Below are 12046 nucleotides of genomic sequence, written 5' to 3'. Positions count from 1 at the left end.
ATCTTAGCTGAAAGCAGGGACTACCAGAAGAATGTCTATCTGTGTTTCATTGATTATGCAAAGGCATTTGACTGTGTGGATCATAACAAACTGGCTGGCTCTGAGAAGAATGGGAATCCCAGAACACTTGATTGTGCTAATGTGAAACCTATACTTGCACCAAGAGGCAGTCGTCAGAACAGAGCAGGGTAACACTGCATGCCATAAATAAAATAGTCTCAAAATAGTATATAACTATCAAATTTAATGCTGCAAAGTAACTTATTTCCTCTAAAATGTCACTGAATAATTCTAAATAATGTAACAAGACATTGAAAACCCTCAGCGTCTGTCCTAATAATTGAAACCATCTTCTCTGGTTTTTTCATCTCTGCTTCTTCTTTTTCCTTTTTTAATTTAGCTCCTTGTAGTTCAATTTCTTTAGCACTAAACATCTTCAAAAGTTGACTTTTTAATTATTATAGCAAGTTCTATGTTTTTTTCCCCACCAGATTAAACAATTTATAGCAAAGCTCTTACTGCTAATTTGATGGCATCGTTGTTGTTTGCCATAGCATCTTCTGTGTAATTCTTTTCTAGATATTCTCTGACAGTTTTCATACTTAGAGTTTTTGCATTTGCTTTCCAAGCATGATAGGTATGAGAGATATGTCTGATACAATCTTGTGATATCATCATCATAAAAGCCTATAATTAAGGCACAAATATCAAATGATCTTCTTCCATCGTTCTGAGTATATTTCTGCTTTACAGTTGTTGTGAAGTGGCTTATATAGTCTACAGTGACTGGGTCTTCCACTGTAAGTTTATGACTCTGGAACTCCACAAGGGCTCTGTTTATTACTACTCTAGTGTCAACAATTAGTCCTGCAAAAGCCATACAGATGTGGTCATCAAGGCCACAAATTTCCCTCACAGTTCTTTCATCTTGATGTTTGGCAATAGATTTTTTTCTCCCAACTCCAAGCACAACTGTACTGGTACCTCGAATTCCAGCCACAGTGGACCCCTTCTTCACTATGTCTGTAAGGTACGAAGACAGTTTACGGCTTGGCCACGCTGAGAGGTCTTCAAGCTGGATTACAGAGAGTGCAGAGATGGGGCCCCTGGTACCTTTACTGTGAGGTCTGCCCCTTATAGGGTTTGTTGAGCTTCATCCCTGGAAAGTTGATTTTATTTCATAATATTAGAGAAATTTGACATTAATAAATCTTTAGAAATATTTTCTGTGCTTTCCCTCCTCCTCCTTCTCTTCTGGATTTCAAATAATGCACAAATTTTTCCTTTTGATAGTAGTTCATTCATCTCTTAAACTTTCTTCATCATATTTTCTGATTGTTCTTCAAACAGATTAGTATCAAGAAATGTATCTTCTATTTTACTGATTATTTCTTTAAAAATTTTTTTTATTGTTATGAATTTTAATGAAAGTTTACAGAGACTTTGGATTTCTATCCATTGTTATTGTTGCACTTTTCTCCCTGCCCACCCTTCCCCTGCAGTTTGTTCTTCTCTTTGAAAAGTAAAAGAAACAGATTCTTTCTTTCTTGAGTCTATGTCTATGTTCTTCCATAGTTACCTACTTCTGATGTTTAGTCTTTAATCCTCATCATCTCTTAGAGTTTTGTTTGTTTATTTGGTTTTAGTGTCTAGTTGTCTGCTTATTTCATCATTCCATTCTTGCATTGTTTTCCTGAATTATTCTTGGGTTCAAATTCCTATGATTTTTATCTGAAATTCCATTTTAAAATTTTTTTTATTTTTTATTTTTATTTATTTATTTTTTTTTACAGAGGTTTTGGATTTCCATTCATTCATTGCAGCAATTTTCTCCCTGCCCACCCCTCCCCACCAGCTCGCTTCCCCCTCCAGAGAGAGAGAAAAAAAAAAATTCCTTCATTAGTATACAATTTTTAAAAACTCTTCTAGGCAGTCTTCTGAGAGATGTTGCTGTTCTTGTGTACCCTTGAGTTGGAACCGACTCATAGCTGACCCTCCAGCGGATTGTTAAAGGCAGCAAATGACATGGGAGGAGGTTGCTTATCTAACCAAGAGCCTTTGGGTAGGCAGTGAAATTCCTTACCACTCGGCCATCAGAGCTACCTCACTAACAGACAGTTGTCAATATTAACAATACCAGGCTTTGTGTGCCAGTGTTTCAGGTGTGTGTATTCTAAATTATCTTTCCCTCTTGACACATGTCACAATAGCATTTTCTATGCAAGCTTATCATCTGTGACAAACATCAAAAAAACCTTAAGTTTCTGGCACCAGGCAGGTCCAATTGTCCACCCTGAGAATAGTGAGAAAGCAGGGCATCGGTTCCTTGTCTATGACACAGCTTCTCTACTGATGGATCTGAGCTCAACAGAGTGCTGTCGAAGGAGGCTGGTGTTTTAGATCAGTGACCAGTTTTTACACGCCATCAGAAGACAGTCTTTTTATGTTTCTCAAGAAAGTTCACCCTCAAGAGTGCGAGTAATGAATGACGGATGGAAAACAAAAATTGGGCATCTAGATAAAAGTAAAATTTAACATCTAACATGAGGTTTATTCCTGCCAAGGGCTCTATTTCCCTCTGCAAGTAACATTTCCAAGTAGAAGATCTGTGGTTGGCATGCTTGCACATGGTTTACAGCTTAAGACATTTTATGTCCATGGTGACTGAAGTTCACAAGAAAAGTTGTATCTAGAAGTTGCTTTACTTGTAAACAAAACTCTCTGTCAGCCTTAGAGCCCCTGTAACAGTGAGGAACCGCTGTTATTGTTGTCAAGTCAAGCATGATTCATAGTGACTCTGTGAACAAAAGACCCGACGCCTTTCTATAACAATCCTCGTTTCTCAAAGTTCCTAGAGATTCCAGAGGAAAGTTGTTTAGGAAGTAGATGGCACTCCTGCCTCCACCTAGATTATCTATATAATACAGTTTAAAAGCCCCCAAATGTTAGTGCCTTGTTATAAGAATAGGAGCCCTTCTAGCTTTGTGTTTACGTGCTTTTCTAAAAGCTGAGCTGTGGTTGGCTGTGCTTCAAACACACTAGTCACTCCATGTGAGCGAGATGTGACAATCTGCTCTTGGAAAGTTTACATCCCCGGAAAACGTATGGGGAAGCTTTACGTTACCCTGAAGGGTTTCTGTGAGTGTGTTAAACTAAACTAAACTTGACACTGTCCTATAGGATTTCTATGAGTTAGTAATGACTTTATTACAAGAAAGACTGCTTATTTTTCGACTCAGAGACTTTATACTTCTCTTCTTAGTAATATCCATTTTTCCTTGAATCTCTACAATGCAACAATCACAAGATTAGATCTTATAGGAGTGCCTTTAATCATTCTATCAGAGATTCTGGTTGTGTTAAGTGCTGTTGAGTCAACTATGACTCCAGGCAGTCCAGTGAACAGTGAATCTGAACCCTGACCTATCCTGTGCCGTCCTCATCATCTTTGACATACTCACTGATGCAGTCACTGGGTCAATCCATCTCATTGAATGTTTCCCTCTCCTTCCTTCTACCTTTTCAAGCATGATGTCCTTTTCCAAGGACTAGCCCCTCCTAACAACATATCCAAAGTATGTGAGACCAACGAGTGCCTTGGCTGCACCTTTTCCCGTGTTCATTTGTCCTTTTAGCAGTCTGTAAGATATTCAGAGGCTTTTGAGCAGGGCAAAATTTTGCTATCATCTGTTAACTGAAAGGTGGACAGCTTAGACCCTTCTTCTGTCCTGGGCCATCTTCACACTACCTGGCACACAAGAGTTTATATGACAGTCACCATGTCAGTCCACCTGATCTAGGGTCTTCCTCTCAATCGTTAACCCTCCACCCTTCGCAGCATCATGTCCCTCTCTAAGGAGTTGCCCCTCCTAGCCACATGCTCAGTGTATGTGAGGAAAATTCGCATCCTTCTTACCTCCAAAGAACACTCCGACTGCACCCTCGCCAAGACCTATCTGTTTGTTCTCTTGGGTGTTCTTCTCTTACACCACAGCTCAATGGCATCAATTCTTCTTCTGTTATCCTTATTCGCTGGTTGCAACCCTATAAGTTAGAGCAGACTCAACCTTACTTGAAAACAGCAACTATATTTATTGGCAATCCAAGGCATGAGAAAACATGCACTTGACTTATACTAGGCAATGCATTTTATGACAAAGTTGAAAACAGAGTCATGAGCAGTATAGCTTGTGGACATAGGGATTTCAAGGCCTTTCAGTGGTCCTGGGTGGTTTCTACCTTGTTGAGACGGTCCCTTTGAGACTCAGTGACTGAGACCTATGCTTTTTACTTTTTTTCTATAACAGAAGTTCCATGGCAATTAGGTCACGTTATTTCCGCAGCAAAAGTTGAAAATTCCTTGGGGAAAGCAAGCTTGGAATTTTGCAACTCCCCTAATGATTTTGCCCACAGAGAATGCCTGAACTTGGAGGTTGAATCTGAGCACATAATGAAATTGCTGATTAAATTCCAAACGTAGCATTAGCTATACAAGAATAAACTGTCCCCTCTATAGTACATTCACATCTAGATTTCTGAGAAGGCAATTAGCCTGATTAGTTCAGTAATGAATAATGTTAACCTTTATAATATCATCATTTAGTTCACAATGCCAGTTTACTCATCTCTTGCAATTTTAAATGTCATTTAAAATCAGGATAGAAGTGGTATCATTGCATTTCAAAACAACTGCTCAATTAAATGAGGACAAGAGACTGAAAAAAATGTCAAACTTATGTTTCAAAGACAAAAATATCAGATAGAAAAATTTTCAATATCATTAAGCATCACGGCAAGATTAATTAGAACTAAGAAATCTATACTTTGATTTTTTGCTAAAATGCCATTGAGTGAAGATTAGTTTATGAAAGCTTGATTTGATTGAGCCATTTTTTTATTAATTTTAATTAAAATTTACAGGGACTTAGGGTTTCCAGTTATTCATTGTTGTACTTTACTCCCTGCCTACCCCTTCCCCCCTTCAATCGTCTCCTTGAAAAGTAAAAGAAAAACTCTTTCATTGTTATGCAATCCTTCCCCCCAACTCCACTCCACTGTGCAGCCTTCACTCTGTACTCCTGTCATGACAATAATACGTAATCATATATCCCTTTTAAACAGTTCTGTCACTTATCTGTTTCAATGCAGTATACATCATTCCTCCCCTCCTTCTCTGTCTTCCCTCAACCCAGATGTCCTGTTTTACAACAGTGGCCCTATGCAATATTTGTCCTTTTGTGACAGATATTTCACTCAGCATAATGTTCTCCAGAGTCATCCATTTTGCATAATATTTCATGAGTTCCTTGTTTTTCAATTCTGCATAGGATTCCATTGTGTGAATATATCAGAGCTTCTCTATCTATTTGTTTGTTGATGGGTACTTGGGTTGTTTTCAGCTCTTTGCTATTGCAAAGAAAGTTGCAGTAAACAGGGTGTGCATGTATCTGCTTGAGTGGCAGTTATGGTTTCTTTGGGGTATATTCCCAGTAGTCGAATTGCTGGATCAAATGGTATTTCTTTTTTTTTTCTCACTAGGCCACCAGGTAATTTGTCTTTTATTTAAAAAAATAAATTTTTATCTTATACTGGTTTACTTACAAAGTTTGTATACATTTTTTTGACACTGGATCTTTGCCATTTCTTTTAACCACCCCTTCCCTCTACACATCAGATTGTGAGACCCTATGATTACCTCTCTGTTCACCCTCACTAATCTGCTTCTATCCTCCCCAACCCCTTTGGATTCTCATATCTGTTTTAATAGTTATCTTTCTATTTCTACAATAATGATTTATACAGTATGTGTCCTTACGGGACTGAGTTAGTTCACTCAGCATAATGCTCTCCAGTCCCTCCCAAGTTACGCAATACTTTTCTAAATCATTGCTCCTGCGTGTTGTGTAGTATTCCATCATGTCAATGTGCCACAGTTTCTCTATCCATTGAGACATTTGGACATTTGGGCTATTTGTGTATTCTTGTGATGGTGAATAATGCTGCTATTCAACACCAGTGTACAAATCTCTGTTGGTGTCTCATTTCTAATTTTCTCAGGGTATACTGCAAGCAGCGTCGAGGACTCTCCTTCATAGGGTCGCTATGAGTCACCCGTGACTCGACGGCACTTAACAACAACAACATACTCCGAGCAGTGGAATAGCTGGGTCATATGGAATTTCTATGGTCAGTTTTTTTGAGGAAATGCCTAACTGCCTTCCAGAGTGGTTGTACCAGGTATTTCTCTTTGCAACTTTTTGAGAAAGTGCCATACTGCCTTTCATAGCGGTTGCACAATTTTGCACTCCCACCAACAGTAAGTAAGGGTTCCAGTTTCTCCACAACCTCACCAGCATTTGATGTTTGCTGTTCCGTTAAATTTTCCTCTTCTTACTGAGGTGAGATGATATCTCCTAGTTGTTTTGATTTGCATCTCTCTTAGAGCAAGGGATTTTTTTTTAAAAGTACAAGTTTTTTCCCCAATACAATTTATTTTCTGATTCAAGATTTTTGTACCAAGATTTTAACTTTTGCCTACAAATTCTAAACATGAATGTAAAATCTTTTTTTAAAAATTTCTTTATTTTTCATTTCAATAAATATCTACAGAGATTTTAGAATTCCATCCATTCATTGTTGCACCCCTCTCCCCGCCCCCCTCCCCCATTAGAGCAAGGGATATTGTGGTGGTGCTCCAGTATTTTATAAATTCTAGATATAAGTCCCTTGTCTGGCATGTCATTACCAAGTATTTTTCCCAGTCTGTGGCTTCCCTTTTTACCCTTTTGGAGAAGTTTTTGGATGTGCATAGGGATTTGATTTTTAGAAGGTCCCATTCATCTATTTTGTCCTCTCCTGGTTGTGTATTTGATTTAGCCATTTTTTTAATCTATACAATCAGACTTTCAAATTATTTTTCCATCAGTTTTTAAAAATTAGGGTTTGTTTTATGGAACAGATATCCTATATCCTGGTCCACATGGAGGATTTTTCTTTAAAAATCTACTCTTTGGGTAATTTTTAAACAAGGACTTTAACTCTCATCCACACACTACTGTCTACTTCTAACATAGTAACTCCAAAACAGTTAGTGATACAACTTTTTAGGTTTGTATTAGTTATTTATGAAAATTGAGTCAGCTAAATTCCATCCAGTTTCATTCTAATTTTCTATCATCAAAACAAATGTCACAGCTTTTAATTGGTTAATTAATTTTATTTCCAAAAATTGCTAGTTTTGCTTTTCCGGTAACAGTGACCCACTGTAATGTTGCATGCAAAACCCAGCAGCTTGTCTGAATGTAAAAGGGATAATACATCTTTGGGAACAGCAAACCAAAGAGATTAATGAAGAAAACTTTGGGAAATGAGACTTTTACTTAAACTTACAAACATTATTTGGTGGCTATAATGAATAGAGTGGGACTTTGAATAAGTGGACACAATCCACCCACTAATTTAGCTTTGACCTTTTATTTAACACTTGTTAACAAAATCAGTAGTTTCTGCCTTTTCTGTATTTCTCCATATTATGGAGATGACCCATTTTCTCTCATGTGGAAATCGTAAGGTATTCACATACACAGCTTCCTTGATTTCTTGAGGAAATCAGAGGAAATTCTTCAATCATTGGTTTAATATTTCAGAAACATAGTAAGTCACTTTCTAAGACCTGGGGTAATTGACATGAATCTCAAGGAGGTAAATTACACAGAAGGTGACGGCCTATCTTTGTCTAACTGGTAGATTTGAACTTGGAGAGAAGCGCCATCGTTGGTTCAATAACACGGCTCTCTGTGGACTGGACCACCAGGACTCACTTCTATGACGCAGGTATTGCTGTTACTAGTTCCCATCAAGGTGACTACGACTTGTCGGGGCCCTGTGACCATCAGATGGGAACCTTGCTCTGTCCTGTACCATCCTCATCATCTCATCCAAATCCCAGCTCATTTTTTTTCTAGTCCCTGTTCTATTTTTTGTTATTAATTTTAATGAAAGTTTACAGAGACTTTGGATTTCCATTCATTCATTGCTGTATTTTCTCCCTGCCTCCCCCTCCCCCTAGTTTGCTCTTCTCTTTGAAAAGTATAAGAAAAATTCTTTCATTGTTTTGCAATCCCTCCCCTCCAGGTCCACTCCACTATGCAGCTTTCATTCTGGACTCCTGTCATACAATAGTAACTAATCACATATCCCTTTTAAACAGTTTTCTCTTTCATCTGTTTCAATGCAGTATACATAATTTATCCCATCTTTCTCAGTCTCCCCCCAATCCTGATGTCTGTCCCATTTTATAATAGTGGCACTATGCAGTATTTGTCCTTTTGTGACTGAGATACTTCACTCAGCATAATGTCCTCCAGGGTCACCCATTTTGAATAATATTGCATGAGTTCCTTGTTTTTCAATGCAGTGTAGTACTCCATTGTGTGAATATACCACAACTTCTCCATCCATTCATTTGTTGATAGGCACTTAGGTTGTTTCCAACTCTTTGCTATTGTGAACAAAGCCATGATAAACATGGGTGTGCATATATCTGCTTAAATATCAGTTATGGTCTCTTTGGGGTGTATTCCCAGTAGTGGAATTGCTGGGTCAAATGGTATTTCTATTTGAAACTTTTTGAGAAAGTGCCATACTGCCTTCCATTTTACACTTCCACGAACAGTAAATAAGGGTTCCAGTTTCTTTACAACCTTGCCAGCAATTGATGTTTACTGTTCTGTTAAATTTTGCTATTCTTACTGGGGCGAGATGATATCTCAAAGTTGTTTTGATTTGCATCTTTTAGAGGTAGGGATTTTGAATATTTCTTCATGGTGTTTGTTTGTATCTGAATGTCGTCTTTGGTGAAGTGTCTGTTCATATCCTGTGCCCATTTTTCAATTAGGTTGTTTACCTTTATCTTCTTGTGGTGCTCTAGTATTTTATAAATTCTAGAAAGAAGTCCCTTATCAGACATGCCATTACCAAAAATTTTTTCCCAGTCTGTGGCCTCCCTTTTTACCCTGTTGGAGAAGTTTTTGGATGTTCATAGGGATTTTCAAGCTAAAAGGAGAGAGAAGCAAGAGGGGAAGGGGGAAACCTTGGCACTACCAAGCAAGAAGAACCCAGAGCAGAACATGCCCTTCGGACCTGTCATTGGTGGACATCCCAGGGAGAGGAAAAAGCTGATTCCAAGACACATGGGGAAGTCTAAGGAATGTTGGACTTCCACACAGTGCAAAGAGATGAAGATATTTCAGACAAGACTTGGCAGAGTGAAAAAAAAAACCCCAAAACCTCCTAGAGTTGACACTCTGAGTTCAGACTTCTAACTTCTTGAACTATAAGAGAATGTTTCTACTTGTTAATACTATCCACTTGTGGTATCTTTATTATAGTAGATGTCCTGAACACACAATATCTGTGTGTATTTATGTATACTTGTACACACATTCTCACTGAAAAGTGTATGTACTGGCTATGGCTTGGCAAACTCAGGCTAGCCAACTTAGCTAACTGGTTGGACCAGTTTGAATGGAATGCTTTGAAGTTGTAAGAGAACTTTGTTATTTACTAACATCCAAGCGAAGCTGACTTGTGAATGTTTTTACCACATGGCAATTACTAACAACTGTGATTATTTAAATGCTAGTTGTAGTTGTTGTTAGGTGTCTTCAAGAACTGTATGGTGCATAGACCCTGTGAACAATAGATAGGAACCTTACCGTCTTCTGCTTCATTCTCGTCATCTCTGTTACACTCAAGTTCATTGTTACAGTCACTGTCTCAGTCCATCGTGCTGAGGCTCTTTCTCTCTTCCTCTGATTCTGTCTCTTTCCCAGCCTTAAAGTCTTTCTCTAAGGACTGAACCCTCCTGACAACATGCCCAAAATTTGAGAGGTGGAGTTCCACCATCCTTGTCTCTAAGGAGCATGCCAGTTGCAATTTTTCCAAGAAAAACTTGTTTTTGTACAAATTCAGTACCCTTCTCCAACACCTCTCTTCAAATTCATCGATTCCTCTTTGCTCTTACTTTTTCCTTGTCTCACTTTCAGGTGCATCTGATGTCGCTAAAGAGAGCAGGGCTTGGATTAGATGCACCTTAACCTTTAAACTGATGTCTTTGCCCTTTAGGAGTTTGGAGAGGTCCTTGTTGTGCACGGTGTGTGTTTTGATGATACAGACGGTTAGACAAAAGATTGAGAGTTAAGCCCATCCAGTAGCACCTCAGAAGAAAAAAAAAGCCTGGTGACCCACTTTTTAAAAATCAGCTAGTGAGGACGCTGTGGGAGGAACATTCGATCTCAAGGCACATTGAGTCACCGTGAGCCTGATTTGACACCATGGCAACTGGTCGTGGTTTTATTCCCCCCTCAATATCTCCCTAAGTTCTTATTTTGCTATTTATTATAAAGCTCCTGACTGCAACCTATTGACAATTCAATCTAAAAAAAAAAAAAATCCCATTCTGGCCTGGCTGGATGACTGGTCATTAGCAAAGACCATTTTTAAACTAATTAGGAATCAAAGGAGCACTTTAGTGCATATCTATGCCTAGGAGCGCTCCATCTACTTATCTCCTTCTGGTGATTAAAATGTGGTACGTAATCCCAGGAGCTTTGTTTTTTTGATTGTTCCCCCCCTCCCCCCGACCCCATAGATGGTACAGTAGAGACATTTCTTCAGTGTCAGTTACAACGTTGTTATTATGTGTTGTCTAGTCAATTCCATAGCGGCACTTTGATCAAAAGAACAAAACACTGCTTGGCCCTGCACCATACGCGTGATCCTTGCTGTGTTTTGAGCCCGCTGTTGGATCCACTACGTTGAACCCATCTCATTGAGGGTATTCCTCTTTTTAACTGACAGTACTTGGCATGAATTCCTTGCTCTGTTCTAAAGCTCAACATTATAAAAACAAAGATTCTCACCACTGAGCTAATTAGTAGCATCTTGATCGATGGAGAAGAAATTGAGATTTTTAACAATTTCAGCTTGCTTAGTTCCACAATCAACATTCTTGGCATCAGCAGTCAGGAATCAAAAGATGAATTGCATTAAGAAAATGTTCTGTCAGGGACCATTCCAGAGTGCTGAAGAGTAAGGATGTCAGTCTAGAGACTAAGGTGTGCCTGGTCTAAGCCATGTCTTTGCAGTTACTTGCTACTCATCAGAGATATGGACAATGACAAAAAATGACAGAAGAAGAATCACTGCCTTTGTGTTGTGGTGCTGGAGAAGAGTATTGAACATATACTATGGACTGCCAAGAGAACTAACAAATCTGTCCTGGAGACAGTGAAACCCAGCTGCTCCTTGGAGGCAAGGATTTTGAGGCTGTCTCACACACTTTGGCCATGTAGCCTGGAGAGACTAGTCTTTGGAGGAGGATCTTATTCTTGGAAGGGTTGAGGGACAGTGTAGGAGAGGAAGACCCCAAATGAGACTGATTGACACAGTAACTTGGGTAATGAGGATGGCTGTATCAGAGACAGTGAGAGAGGCTCAGGAGGGTTCAAAGCTATTGTGCATAGGGTCACTAGACGGCATAGGTTCACTTGATGGTGGACGGCAATGGAGCATGGCGTTTTTCTGTAGATGTTGATTCCTTCTATTAACATGCCCAAAATATATGAGACTAAGTCTTACCATCCTTGCTTCTAAGGTGAATTCTTCCTACTCTTCTTCAAAGCCAGAATTTTTGTTCTTCTGTGCCAGTTGTTCAGCTTTTCATATTTGTGAATACATAAAATATTGAAAAAAAATCTATATTTACCTTTATCTATATCTTTATTATCTATCTATCTATCTATCATCTACCTATCTATTTATCTATCATTTATATCATCTATGGAGTTCTTGTGTACTCGTTGTAAGAAGCTGAGATGCAATCCCAAAGGCATGCAGTTCGAATCCATCAGCTGCCCCATAGATGGATGGGCAATCTTCTCCTGTGTTATTTACTGCCTCTGAAAACTCGCTGGAGTGTAATTTATGAGTCAGTCCCAACTTGATGGTACACAACAACAACAACAACAACAACCATATATATATA

The 12046-nt window shown here is 38.7% G+C and overlaps 1 pseudogene; it reads right to left on the bottom strand.

Annotated features, from left to right (window-relative positions):
- Positions 1-278: 278 nt before the first annotated feature.
- Positions 279-12046, bottom strand: part of LOC102872582 — a 13163-nt pseudogene continuing 1395 nt past the window's right edge.

The sequence above is a fragment of the Elephantulus edwardii genome, unplaced genomic scaffold (assembly GCF_000299155.1).
Source record: "Elephantulus edwardii isolate Elephantulus edwardi_28Jun2011 unplaced genomic scaffold, EleEdw1.0 scaffold00087, whole genome shotgun sequence".
In the NCBI taxonomy this organism is placed as follows: domain Eukaryota; kingdom Metazoa; phylum Chordata; class Mammalia; order Macroscelidea; family Macroscelididae; genus Elephantulus; species Elephantulus edwardii.
The sequence above is the reverse complement of the archived record's forward strand: the minus strand, read 5'-3'. Positions and strand labels throughout refer to the sequence as shown.